This window comes from Neomonachus schauinslandi, chromosome 4 (genome assembly GCF_002201575.2).
Source record: "Neomonachus schauinslandi chromosome 4, ASM220157v2, whole genome shotgun sequence".
In the NCBI taxonomy this organism is placed as follows: Eukaryota; Metazoa; Chordata; class Mammalia; order Carnivora; family Phocidae; genus Neomonachus; species Neomonachus schauinslandi.
In genome coordinates, this window is record NC_058406.1 from 32090717 (window position 1) to 32104217 (window position 13501).

Sequence of the window (13501 nt, forward strand, 5' to 3'; positions counted from 1 at the left end):
ACTTTTTACTCAAGCTTTAAGCAAAACTGTTATTCTCTTCTATCAAAATATTAGGCATTGAAAAGAACACAAAAAAGGAATTTTTAAAAATCACACGCATCATACTGGTTATATTACTGAAAACTGGACACTCAACTGTCCAATGTACTTGCAAAATCATAGGTATATGATCTAATTTTTAAAAATAGCAACAATTACTGGGCACCTAGGTGGCTCAGTCAGTTAAACATCCGACCCTTGGTTTCAGCTCAGGTCATGATCTCAGGGTTGTGGGATCAAGCCCCACATCAGGCTCCACGCTCAGCGCAGAGTCTGCTTGAGATTCTCTCTCCCTCTGCCCCTCCCCCCCCAAAATAAATAAATAAATCTTAAAAAAATAACAATAAGATGCTAACATACACATTAGATGCTAAGGACTATAAATCAAACTGTTAACAAGGGGCTAGGTATTCCTGAAGACTTTTATCACTGATATTAGCATCATAATTTTTAATTAGAAACAAAAAAATACTTTTAAAACAGATAACTAGCCTAATTATCCCTCAAGGTTCTATTCATAAGGTACAACCAACTTTCCTTTCTATGCTCCTACTTTCATGGACACAATACATTTAGCTTTAAGGTAAAACTAATTTTTACCCACTACTAGATTGTAGCTCCTTGAGTCCCCTGTAAGGAATCATAACCAACATAAGTGCTTTCTACTCAGTATACAATTAAGAAATATTTGCTGACTAAATAAACCAATTGAGCTATCACCATCCTTCTGTTTGTGCTAAGAATGGGATCACGCTAAATGCTACAAACATCTGCCAAAAGAGGCCAAATATGTAGAAAACTAGGCATGTATCTCTCTCTACTGAGGGCAAAACTGAACTGTCCCCCATTCACACTCTCTCTGTCCATGCTCAGTTACCTACCACTCAAGTCAGAAATCTTGGACAAAATCTTAATAGCTTATTTTTTATCTGGAAAGAGGATAAACATTTTTATTAAAATGTAAGATATACACAAAGTATACAGATTACTAATTTATTACAAAATGGGCATACTTATATAATCATAAGTAATGTAGTAATAAGTAATGTAGAACAAGTATAGAACAGCCTCAAACTTTGATCCTAGAACACTTCTGCAGTCTTAAAAAATTGAAGAGTCAAGGAGCTTGTTTGTGCTGATACATTTATTAATAGTTGGCATATTACGCCCCCCCCAAAATAATAATTGGCATATTATATATTAAAACATATTAATTTAAAAATAACAATTATAAACCCAATTAAATGTTAACATAAGAAATATTTTCTCCCAATAAACAGAATTAGAAAGAGTTCCCTTGTTTTACATTTTTGTAAATCTCAATGCCTGGCTTAACAGGAAACAGCTGGATTCTCTTATCCACTTCTGTATTCCATCTGCTGCAATAAGTTTTTTAGGTGGAACAATACAAAGAAAGCCCAGCAACACATATATATCTATTTGGAAAAGGGAAGAATATTTTAACAGACTTTCAGATTATAGTGGATGGTCTTTTTTGATACTACACCAAAACGTGACAAGTGATAATTTTTTCAAGATTAGTTGCAATGTGGATCTAAAAACATACCAATAAATTTTTCATACTGGTACACTAAAATCCTCTGTTCTACCTTGTACTTTGAATGGATCATTCATCCAAGCATGATTTTATAACATTATGCATTAGCCATTTGGAAAATACTGGTTCACTAAGTTATACAGATCTTCCAAATACTGACACATTTCATTATACAACATTAAAACTCATATGTGCTAACATAACCAATGATTTTTTTTAAAGAAGTCTTTAAAGTCTGCTATCTGACTCACTGTGGTGGATAAAAGTTTTCCAAACTTCCGTTTTTTGCTTTAAAATCTCAAATTTTGGGCGCCTGGGTGGCTCAGTTGGTTAAGCGACTGCCTTCGGCTCAGGTCATGATCCTGGAGTCCCTGGATCGAGTCCCGCATCAGGCTCCCTGCTCGGCAGGGAGTCTGCTTTGTCCTCTGACCCTATCCCCTCTCATGTGTTCTCTCTCTCTCATTCTCTCTGTCTCAAATAAATAAATAAAATCTTAAAAAAATAAATAAATAAAAAATAAATAAATAAAATAAAATCTCAAATTTTATCATTGGCAAAGGATACTATCAATTGTTTTCCTTGAGGTGACAAACTCACTTTGTTTCTTATCAAGAAAAAATCTGCCAAATCTGAATAATCAGTGTCAATTGTTCTTTCAGGTAAAAACAAAGATCCATGAACAAAGCAGCAGCTCCATATCCAACTCAAACAACCACACAAGGAAGGTTGCTCTTCATTGAAGCAACCAATGTACTTCAGCATGTAGTCTAAGTGTTTTATGCATACTTCCCATTTCATCACAGAGAAGAGCAAAAAGACATGTACTCAAAGGTCACAACTTAATAAAACTATTTTTCCTGTTTCACCAAGGATATCATTAAGTTAATCTAGTATTCTTTTTTTCAACCTGAGGGCTGTGGGCAGTGAAGTATATAATAACTGCTAGTACACTTTGGTATTACTGCTTTGATTTGTGCTAACATTTACATACTACTGCTTTTGCTGCATCAATGAAAATACAAAAATAAAGGAAAAGGCAAATAATATTTTAGTGTTATCATAAAAACAGTCTGACCTCATGGAATCCCTAAAAAGGGTCTTAGTTACCTAGGTGTTCACAGACCACAGAACCTCTGATATAGAACATAACACGGACTCCTGAAGGCCCATTCATTTGCTCTCCCAATCATACACCATCCATCCCCATCGCTGACAAAGACACCCACTATACCAACTTCTGCCACTATTAGTTGGTTTATCTGGGTTTTTTTTTGAACAAAGTATAAATGGACTCATGGAATGTATATCCTTTTCTCTCCTTTTACAGTAAAATCAGCTAAAGGATTACACAAAGCTTTGTTTTCTATTACACTAATATCTGCTCTTACATCTTTATTACTTCCTTTCTTACATTCCTTAAAATTCTTTTTTTTCACCCAATTGAGACCTTTATAGTTTTATCATTTATAGCTCAGCTCCATCTGGAATTTATTTTTGTGAACGGATAATCTGATTTTCCCATTGATTCAGCACTATTTGTTGAAAGACATCACTGAGTTGTGTTCCGTAAGTCTATTTGTCTTCTGCGAATACCACTCTTTATAAATTATTGTAGGTTTACTCTTGGTATCTGGAAGTATAAATCCTCTACCATACCTTTTCTTTCAACATTATCTTCAACTACCACTTGCCATTTGGATTCCCATTTATATTTTAAGATCAGCTGGTCATTTTCTACTCCCATTCCTTCCCCCAAAAAGCACTGTGGACCTTTGATTGGGATATTAAATCTGTAGATCAATTTAGGAAAAACTGACTTCTTTACAATAATCTTCCCTATGGAAATTATATACTTATTTACATCTTCGTTTTCTCAGTAATTTTTTATAGTTTTCTGTGTAGAGTTCATCTTCCACTTAATCCTAGGTATTTAATGTTTCTGAATGCTAACGTAAGTTTTATCTCTTTAATCTTATTTTCTAATTGTCTGACTTATACACAGAAATGCAACTGATTTCTTTTTTTATTTTTTTTAAGATTTTATTATTTATTTGACAGAGAGATAGAGAGCACAAGTAGGCAGAGAGGCAGGCAGAGGGAGAGGGAGAAGCAGGCTACCCGCAGAGCAGGGAGCCTGATGCGGGACTCGATCCCAGGACCCCAGGATCATGACCTGAGCCGAAGGCAGCCGATTAACCAACTGAGCCACCCAGGTGCCCTGATTTCTAAAGTCAAACACTGATCTTGTATCAAGAACGTTAAAGTTCATTTATTAATTCTAAGAGTTTGTCTGTAGATTCTTTTGAATTTTCCGTATAAACAATCATGTCATCTGTGAAGACAGCTTTGTTTCTTTCTCAAAGTTTATGTTTAACATTTGTTTTGTAACACTTCCATTTCTCCTCTACCTGCCTGAATACTATTGTTGTCCTATATTTTACTTCTACATATTATACACCCACAATATATTTTTGTTATTTTTGCTTTAAACAGTTTATTGTCTTTTAATGAGATTTAAATTTTTAAAAAATGCTTCATTGAACCTACATAGTTACCATTTCTGGTCCTTAATTTCCTTCTGTAGGTCCAGATTTCTAGTTGTTACCACAGAGCACTAATATTGTATATACTTTTTTAGTCTTTTCATGTGTTTCATTTGTCTAACTTTTATTGCTATATCTTCAATAATCTTTCCTTCTACAATGTCTAATCTATTGTTAATTCCATCCAGCGTTATTTTTCAAATCAGACATAATTTTTATCTCCAAGAAGTTTGATTTGGATTAAAAAAAAAATACCTTCCATGTGTCTACATGTACATGTTCAACCTATCCTTTTACTTCTCCATGGAATACAGGTATAAAAACTGGGCTTTTTCCAACTTTACTGAGATATAATTAACATTTAAGTTTAAGGTGTACAATGTGTTCATTTGATACACTTATATTCTGCAAAATAAATACCACCAGAGCATTCACACCTCCATCACGTCACATAATTACAATTTCCTTTTTATGATGAGAACATTTAAGATCTACTCACCTAGCAACTTTCATGTATACATGAATACAGTATTGTTAACAATAATCACCATGCTATATAAAAGATTCCCCAAACGTAATCATCTTGTAACTGAAAAGTTTATACCTTTTGACTAACATTTCTCAATTTTTATTGCCCCATAGCCCCCGGGTAACCACCATTCTACTTTCTATGAATTAGGCCTTTTAAGATTCCACATATAAGTGATATCATACAGTATCTGTTTTTCTCTGCCTGACATTTCACTTGGCATAATACCCTCAAGATCCATTCATGTTGTCTCAAATGGCAGGATTTTCTTCTCATGGCTAAATAATATTCCATTCTGTATGTGTGTGTATGTGCGTGTACAACCCCCGCCCCCAGCTTCATTACCCATTCATCCACTGATAGGTTATTTCTGTATCTTGGCTTATGATAATTATTTATGTTGTTTTATACTAATTCTATCATCTGTGTTATTTCTGGGTCAGTTTTGATATTTTTCTACTCATGGTTGGTTTTTTGTTTTGTTTTTATTTATTTATTTATTTTTTATTTGACAGAGGGAGAGACAGCGAGAGAGAGAAAGAGTAGGGGGAGTGGGAGAGGGAGAAGCAGGCTTCCCGCTGAGCATGGAGCCTGATGCAGGGCTCGATCCCAGGACCCTGGGATCATGACCTGAGCTGAAGGCAGCCGCTTAACCGACTGAGCCACCGAGGCGCCCTGGTTTGTTTGTTTTATTACTTCTTTGTCAGCCTGGTAATTTTTTATTGGATGCCAGACCACTGTGAATTTTACACGGATAAGTGCTAGATATTTTTGTATTCCTATAAACATTCTTGAGCTTTATTCTGCAACACACTTAAATTGTTTGACAACAGGAATGAAGTATTGATACATGCTGTAACTGAGCCTTGAAAATGTATTTAGTGAAAGAAGTCAGACATAACAAGTTATGTATTATATGATCCCATTTATACGAAATGTCCAGAATAGGAAAATTCATGGAGTTAGAAAGTAAATTAATAGTTACAGGAAATGGATAGAATACGGAATCAATGGTAATGGGTACAGGCTTTTCTTTCTGGGGTGATGAGAATGTTCTGGAATTACATGGCGGTTAATGGTTGCACACCCTTGTGAATATACCAAAACCACTAATTATAAACTTTAAAAGGAGAAATTTTATAATGGTCTCTGAATTACATCTAAAAAACTTTAAATCAAATTTTAAAAGTAAAATTACCTGAAAACAGATCAATCCTTTTGAGTTTTGCTTTGAAGGTATGTAGACAGGACCAGAGCAGAATTTTAGTCTAGGGCTTTTTTTTTAAAGATTTTATTTATTTATTTGACAGAGAGAGACACAGGGAGAGAGGGAACACAAGCAGGGGGAGTGGGGGAGAGAGAAGTAGGCTTCCCGCCAAGCAGGGAGCCCGATGCGGGGCTCGATCCCAGGACCCCGGGACCATGACCTGAGCCGAAGGCATACGATTAACAACTGAGCCACCCAGGTGCCCCAGGGCTAATTTTATTCCACTACTGAAACAAAATCCTATTTTACCTAATGACCTATGAATTATGAAGACTTTCACTTTTGTGTGAACAGTAACTATGCCTGGCCCTATAGGAGTATCAGTAATTTTCCACACTAATTCTTGTACGTGGTTTTTTTTTTTTTTTAAAGATGTTATTTATTTGACAGAGAGACAGAGAGAGAGCACCAGTAGGCAGAGCAGCAGTCAGAGGGAGAGGAAGAAGCAGACTCCCTGCTGAGCAGGGACACCCCCCCCCCCCGACGTGGGGCTCAAACCCAGAACTCTGGGATCATGACCTGGGCCGAAGGCAGCCGCTTAACCAACTGAGCCACCCAGGCACCCCCCTGCAGGTGGTTCCTTCCCTAGTCTTCCTTACTCAGGCACTGGTAAGTACCCAACTGAAGACTCAGGGGGCACCCTCAGTATATCACTGGAATTCTTTCTTGGTGTAGCTTTCTCTTCTCTGATATGCTGCCCTGTGAACTCTAGCCACCTCAGGGATTTCATGATCTCCCAGCTCCACCTGGCTCCACTCAAGACCTCTGGGCCTTAGAAACTTTCTCCAGACAGTAAGCTAAGACAATCACAGGGTTGACCTTGTTTGTTAACAATTTCTCAGGGATCACTGTCCTATGGTCCAATCTCTTGAAAACCACTGTTTCATATATTCTGTCTATTTTGTCAGTTGTTTCAGGTAGCGGAGTATATTTAGGCCCTGTTATTCCACCTTGGCCAGAACCGACAAATCTTTACAAAGAACCAACTTCTTGTTTGTTGACATATTTTTTATTACCTTTGTCTTCTTCAGATATCTTTTGGTCTTTATCTAGATGCTTAAATCATTAATATTCAGTATTTCTTCTATTCTAGTACACACATTTAAAGCTAATACTTTAACTGCACTCCATCTACAGGCTTTCATATTTTGTATTTCTGTTTGTCGTCATTTTCTAAGGATTCATTCTTGATCACCGGGTTATTTATAACTATACTGCTTAATCTGCAAACTTTGGGTGACTATCTGATCATCTATTTGCTATTATAATTTCTACCTTAATTCCACCGTGCTGGAAAATACACACTGTATGGTGTTGGTCTTCTGAAATTCGCTGAGACTTCCTTTATGGTCTACCATAAATCAGTATTACATGATCAATTTTGGTAAATATTCCATGTGCACATAAAAAATGTATATTCTAGGGGTGCCTGGGTGGTGCAGTCAGTTGAGTGTCCAACTCTTGGTTTCAGCTCAGGTCGTGATCTCAAGGTCATGAGATCGAGCCGAGTCAGGCCCCACACTCAACAGAGTCTGCTTGAGACTCTCCTCTGCCTCTCTCCCCCATACTCTCTCACTCTCTAAAATAAATAAATCTTTTTTTTTAAAAGTATATGCTGCAATTGTTAAGTGTAATATTCTATATATATATATCAAGTGGATCAAATATCCTAATTTCCTGGTTCAAATCTTCTACATCTTTAACAGGATTTGTTTGATTAGTTGGGTTTTGGATTTTGATCTGCTTCTTCTATGAGTTATAAAGAGACATACATTAAAATCTTCCTCTTTGGTCAAGGACTTGTCCATTTCTCCTTTTAGTTTTGTCAGCTTTTGAGGCATATATAAATTTAGTATTGTTTCTTATTGAAATGATCCCTTTTGCATAATAAAATATTTTTGTTTTCAGTAATGTTTCTTGTCCTTTAAGATATATCTCTTGTGGGGTGCCTGGGTGGCTCACTTGGGTAAGTGTCTGACTCTTGGCTCAGGTCATGATCTCAGGGGTTGTGAGATCGAGCCTCACGTCGGGCTCCATGCTCAGCGCAGAGTCTGCTTGAGATTCTTTCCAGCTCCCTCTCCTTCTCCCTCCCCCCACTCACAATCTCTTTCTCTCTAAAATAAATAAATAAAATCCTTAAATGTGTGTGTGCGTATAATTCTTTAAGATACATCTCTTGTGGGGCACCTGGGTAGCTCAGTCGTTGAGCATCTGCCTTTGGCTCAGGTCATGATCCCGGGGTCCTGGGATCAAGCCCTGCATTGGGCTCCCTGCTGCACGGGAAGCCTGCTTCTCCCTCTCCCACTCCCCCTGCTTGTGTTCCCTCTCTCACTGTGTCTCTCTCTGTCAAATAAATAAAATCTTTAAAAAAAAAAAAAAAGATACATCTCTTGTAAGCAGCACACAGCTGAATTTTATTTTTTCATCCAGTCTGACAATCTTTGACTTTTTAAATGGAATACTTCGTACATTTACATTTATTTCCTAACAGAACTCAATCTTTTTTAAAAAATATTTTATTTATTTGATAGACACGGAGAGGGAGAGGAAGAAGCAGACTCCCCGCTGAGCAGGGAGCCCAACGTGGAGCTCAACCCCAGGACCCTGGGATCATGACCTGAGCTGAAGGCAGATGCTTAACTAATTGAGCCACCCAGGCGCCCAACATAACTCAATTTAAATACATATTTGTTTTACTGTTTTTCCTATCTCTTCTTTGTTCATTTTTCTCCTTGTCTACTTTTGGATATATTATTTTCTCTTACTTACTTTATATTCTTTTACTATTCTTGTAGTAAACAATAAAACAACCAGTATCTGAGTATTGTCAGAAATTCAAATTTTCAGGGGTGTCTGGCTGGCTCAGTTGGTAGAGTGTGTGTTGACTCTTCATCTCAGGGTTGTGAATTCAAGCTCATGTTAGGTGTAGAGATTACTTAAAAAAGTAAAATCTTTGGGGCACCTGGCTGGCTCAGTCAGTGGAGCATGTGACTCTTGATCTCAGGGCTGAGTTCAAGCCCTACACTGGGTATGGAGATTACTTTAAATAAAATAAAAATAAATAAAAAATTAAAATTAAAAAAAAACAAAGAAATTCAAAATTTCAGACCCCAATTAAATGTACTAAACCAGAAATTCTCAGGTGAGGCCCAGCAATTTCGGTTTTAACAAGCCCTCTTAGTTATTGTGACATGTTGATGTATTAAAAGAACCACTGCCCTAAATATTACAACATGCTCTTGACTTAGTACTTTTTTTTTTTTTTTAAGATTTTATTTATTTATTTGAGAGAGAGAATGAGAGAGAGATAGCATGAGACGGGGGAGGGTCAGAGGGAGAAGCAGACCCCCTGCTGAGCAGGGAGCCGGATGCGGGACTTGATCCCGGGACTCCAGGATCATGACCTGAGCCGAAGGCAGTCGCTTAACCAACTGAGCCACCCAGGCGCCCTTGACTTAGTACTTTTACCACTTCCAATGCAATGCAAAGACTTTAACTGTACCTACAGGTGATCCTTAACAACATGGATTTAAACCACATGGGTCCACTTATATACAGAATTTTTTCAATAAACACAGCATAGGGGCACCTGGATGGCTCAGTCAGTTAAACATCTGGCTCTTAATTTCAGTTCAGGTCATGATCTCAGGGTTGGCCACGGAGCCTGCTTAAGATTCTCTCTCCCTCTCCCCCTGCCTCTCGTCCCAGTTTAAAAAAAAAAAAAAAAAAATCTTAAAAAAAAAGAAAAAAGATAAATACAGAACAGTTACTGGGGTGCCTGGCTGGCTTAGTAGGTAGATAGAGTCCGCAACTCTTGATCTCAGGGTTGTGAGTTCAAGCCCCATGTTGGGCGAAGAGTTTGATTTAAAAATATAGATAAATAGGTGTGCCTGGGTGGTTCAGTCAGTTGAGCGTCTGACTTCAGCGTGGATCATGGTTGGGATCCTGGGATTGAGCCCCACCATCAGGTTGGGAGTCTGCTTGTCCCTCTCCCTCTGCCCCTCCCCCCACTCATACTGGCATGTGCTCTCTATCAAATGAATAAAAATCTTTAAAAACAAATAAATAAATAATAAAAATACAGTACAGACTGTAAGAATATTTTTCTCTTAAGATTTTCTTAACATTTTCTTTTCTCTAGCTTTATTTTAAGAACAACAGTATATAATGCATGTAACATAACATATATTAATCAACTATTTATGTTATCAGTAAGGCTTCTGGTCAACAGCAGACTATTCATTACGTTTTGGGGAAGTCAAAAGTAGACATGCAGATTTGCAACTGTGCAGGAGGTGGCGGGGTCGGCACCCCTAAACACATTGTTCAAGGGTCAACCATATTTCTTTCTGCCTTACCCTTGTACTGTCATGTCTTTTTACTTCTACAGTATTTTAGACCCAAAGGCATTGTTATGTAACAGAACTGCTATTGTTGTAAACACTCAATACACATTTAGATTTATCAAGAGACATACTCTTTTGGTGTTTTTCATTCTTTAGCGCACAGGATAATTTCCTTCTATCTGAAAAATTAATTCCCTTTAACTGTTTAATACTGGTATACTAGTAACATATTCTCTTTGATTCTGTTTCTGTAGAAACCTATTCATTTAACCTTCATTTTTCACAGAAATTTTAATTGTAGAAATCTGGATTAGCAGGTATTACCTTTCAGCAGTATACAGATTTCATTCTCGTGTCTGGTTTTTATCATTTCTATTCAGGGGTCAGTGCCCGGCTTACTGTTGTTCCTCTGAAGTTGCCTGTTTTTGCCTCTGATTTTAAGATTTGTTTTATCTTTGTTTTTAGCAGCTCGATATTTTTTTTTTTTTGCTTGGTAAGGTTTTTGTTTAATTCTTCTTGAGGCTCTCAAGAAATTCTTGAATCTATACTGTGTTATCTTTCATCAGTTTAAAATTTTTAATATATTGTTTCTTCTTTACTCCTTTTTCCTCTCCTCTGAAACCCTAATAACAAGTTAGACCTCTTCCCCCATATCCCATTTATCTCTTAAGCTTTTCTGAATTTTCCATTGTTTTTCTTTGTGCTTCAATCTCCGTATTTTCTATTGACATTTCTTCCAGTTCACTATTCTCTCTCCGCTGGTGTGCCTAATCTGCTGTTAAACCCATCTACCAAATTCTTAATTTCAGTTACTATATTTTGCAGTTCTAGAGTATCCTCTTGATTCTTCCACACAGATTCCGATTCTCTGATAAATTTTCTCTAACTCAACTATTTTCTTAAACATATTAGTGACAGTTATTTTAAAATCATTATCTAGATCACTTGTAAATATGTTTATGCTGTTTTTCCTTACCTATCCCATGGTTATTTAATTGGTCCTGTTTCCTGTAATGTCTAAAATTTTTTTACTGAAAGTGAGATCTTACTTATGAAAACTTGTAAAAGCTCAGGATGATGTTAATTTCTTCCAGAAAGGATTTAGTTTTCTTTTGGCAAGCAGAAAAAATATTAGCAACCACCCTAAGTAACAATTTGAAGCTGGTCAATTTTGGTTTGCTCTTACTCACAGAACATAACCATTCTGAGCTATCGACTTGAAAGGCTGGAGTGTTTACCATGGCTCCCCTCCTCCTTGAAGATCAGGAACAATAATTTTTGTTCCCTTCTTCTCTGTGAGAGTAGTGAAAAATCCACTTCATTTATCTATGCCTGAGCCCAAATACATATGAGTTAGGAATTAACAAGTGCCTTAAGTGGATATTACTTGCAAGAAGTTGAACTCACTTCTGAGATTCAAGAGGATCTTAGTCCTCAAGCCCTGGCTGTTCGGTAGCCTCAAACTCCAGTTTTTGTCTTCCTAGCCCCATGACTGCTCTAAGCTTCTGCTTTCTATTTAGCCTCTATGCCATGCATTGAGAATTGAGAAATGTCCCAAGGGAAATATGCATGGCTTATCTCAATGTATTTCCCTTTTCCCTGGGATCTTTAGCCCTGAAGTCATGGCTTTTTGTTCTCCAGTGCCTCTCCCCTCTTTTTTATTAATAGTGGGGGATGGTGGTATTTTATATAGATAGAAAGAAGGATTAATCTAATACTAGCTATTCCATCATATCTAGAAGCAGAAGTCCAAACACTCCAGCTCCTTTGACCCCTGTATTATTTCATCATGAAGTCCTAGCATTACTATTTCGTCATTGTTTCCTAAAAGTTACTACTATGTTTAGGCTTCAGTTATCTCCTACTTGGACTACTATAAGGAACAGTATCGGATATTTATGATTCTAGCCCATATGCTCCACTAGAAATTCTCAAGTTTAGTTGGGCACCATTAGGGATAGTTTCTTTTGTTTTTTTAAGATTTTATTTATTTATTTATTTGACAGAGAGAGAGAGAGCCAGAGAGCACGACTGGGGGTTATGGCAGAGGGAGAGGGAAAAGCAGGCTCCCCACTGAGCAGGAAGCCTGACGTGGGGCTCGATCCCAGGACCCTGGGATCATGACCCAATCAGAAGGCAGACACTTAACCAACTGAGCCACCCAGGTGCCCAGGGATGATTTCTTAAAGTACAGATTTCTGAACCCTATCTATAAGTATAAAATAAATGATTTGGCAGGCCTGCAATAATACCTTGGAATTACCACCAGCACCGCTAAACACACGCACGCATGCACCCACATATTCCTCCAAGTGATTCTGATGGAATCATTCCATGGATTGGTATTTGGGAAAAATCAATACTCTATACCTCAGCTGTCAGTTTCCTTTCTAAATTGTAAATCTGATCAGTCACTAAGATGATAGTATGCTTCTATTGGTTTATTATCTTTCTACAAATAAAAAGATCCTATGTATATATCAGTACAATTATGTATATATATGTGTGTGTGTTTATGTGTGTGCATGATAAAATGGAAGAAATAAAGCAAAAACAAGTGAAAGCAAGGGAGGGAGGAGGAGAGGGTAAAAGCAAGATTTGAAAGTGAGATTGAAAGAGAGTAGGAGTTGGGGCGCCTGGGTGGCTCAGTCGTTAAGTGTCTGCCTTCGGCTCAGGTCATGATCCCAGGGTCCTGGGATCGAGCCCCGCAACGGGCTTCCTGCTCAGCAGGAAGCCTGCTTCTCCCTCTCCTACTCCCCCTGCTTGTGTTCCCTCTCTCGCTATCTCTCTGTCAAATAAATAAATAAAATCTTAAAAAAAAAAAAAGAGAGTAGGAGCATGAGACATATATGGCTTCAGATGCTCGTGGTCGAGTAAGGGAAGAAATACATGCACAGAACTTAGTTACTTCATGAATCTCCCAGAGCCTTTTTAGGGTTTTGAGATATGAGCTTAAGAAATTACCTTGTAAAGAAGAAACACTTGTATTCCACTAGGTATCTAATGACTTGGCATGAAATTTTGAAGTTTTGGCCCTTGCTTCAAAAAGAAAAGAGAAGGGAAAGGGATGTAGGGGGAAGGGGAGAAAAGGAAGGGGAAGGAAGGAAGGGAAGGAAAAGAAAGGAAAAGACAGCAAACTACTACATGCTATTTCTGGATATGCACCTACACTTGAATATCATGAAATAGGCTGACCACCAAAGAACTCTGTGAGTTTGT

General features: G+C 37.4%; 1 protein-coding gene across 1 annotated transcript in view; it reads right to left on the minus strand.

The window, feature by feature from the left end:
* The window catches only part of FOXJ3 (forkhead box J3), a 101251-nt gene that overhangs the window by 27442 nt on the left and 60308 nt on the right, over nucleotides 1-13501 (minus strand). The window lies entirely within an intron of this gene.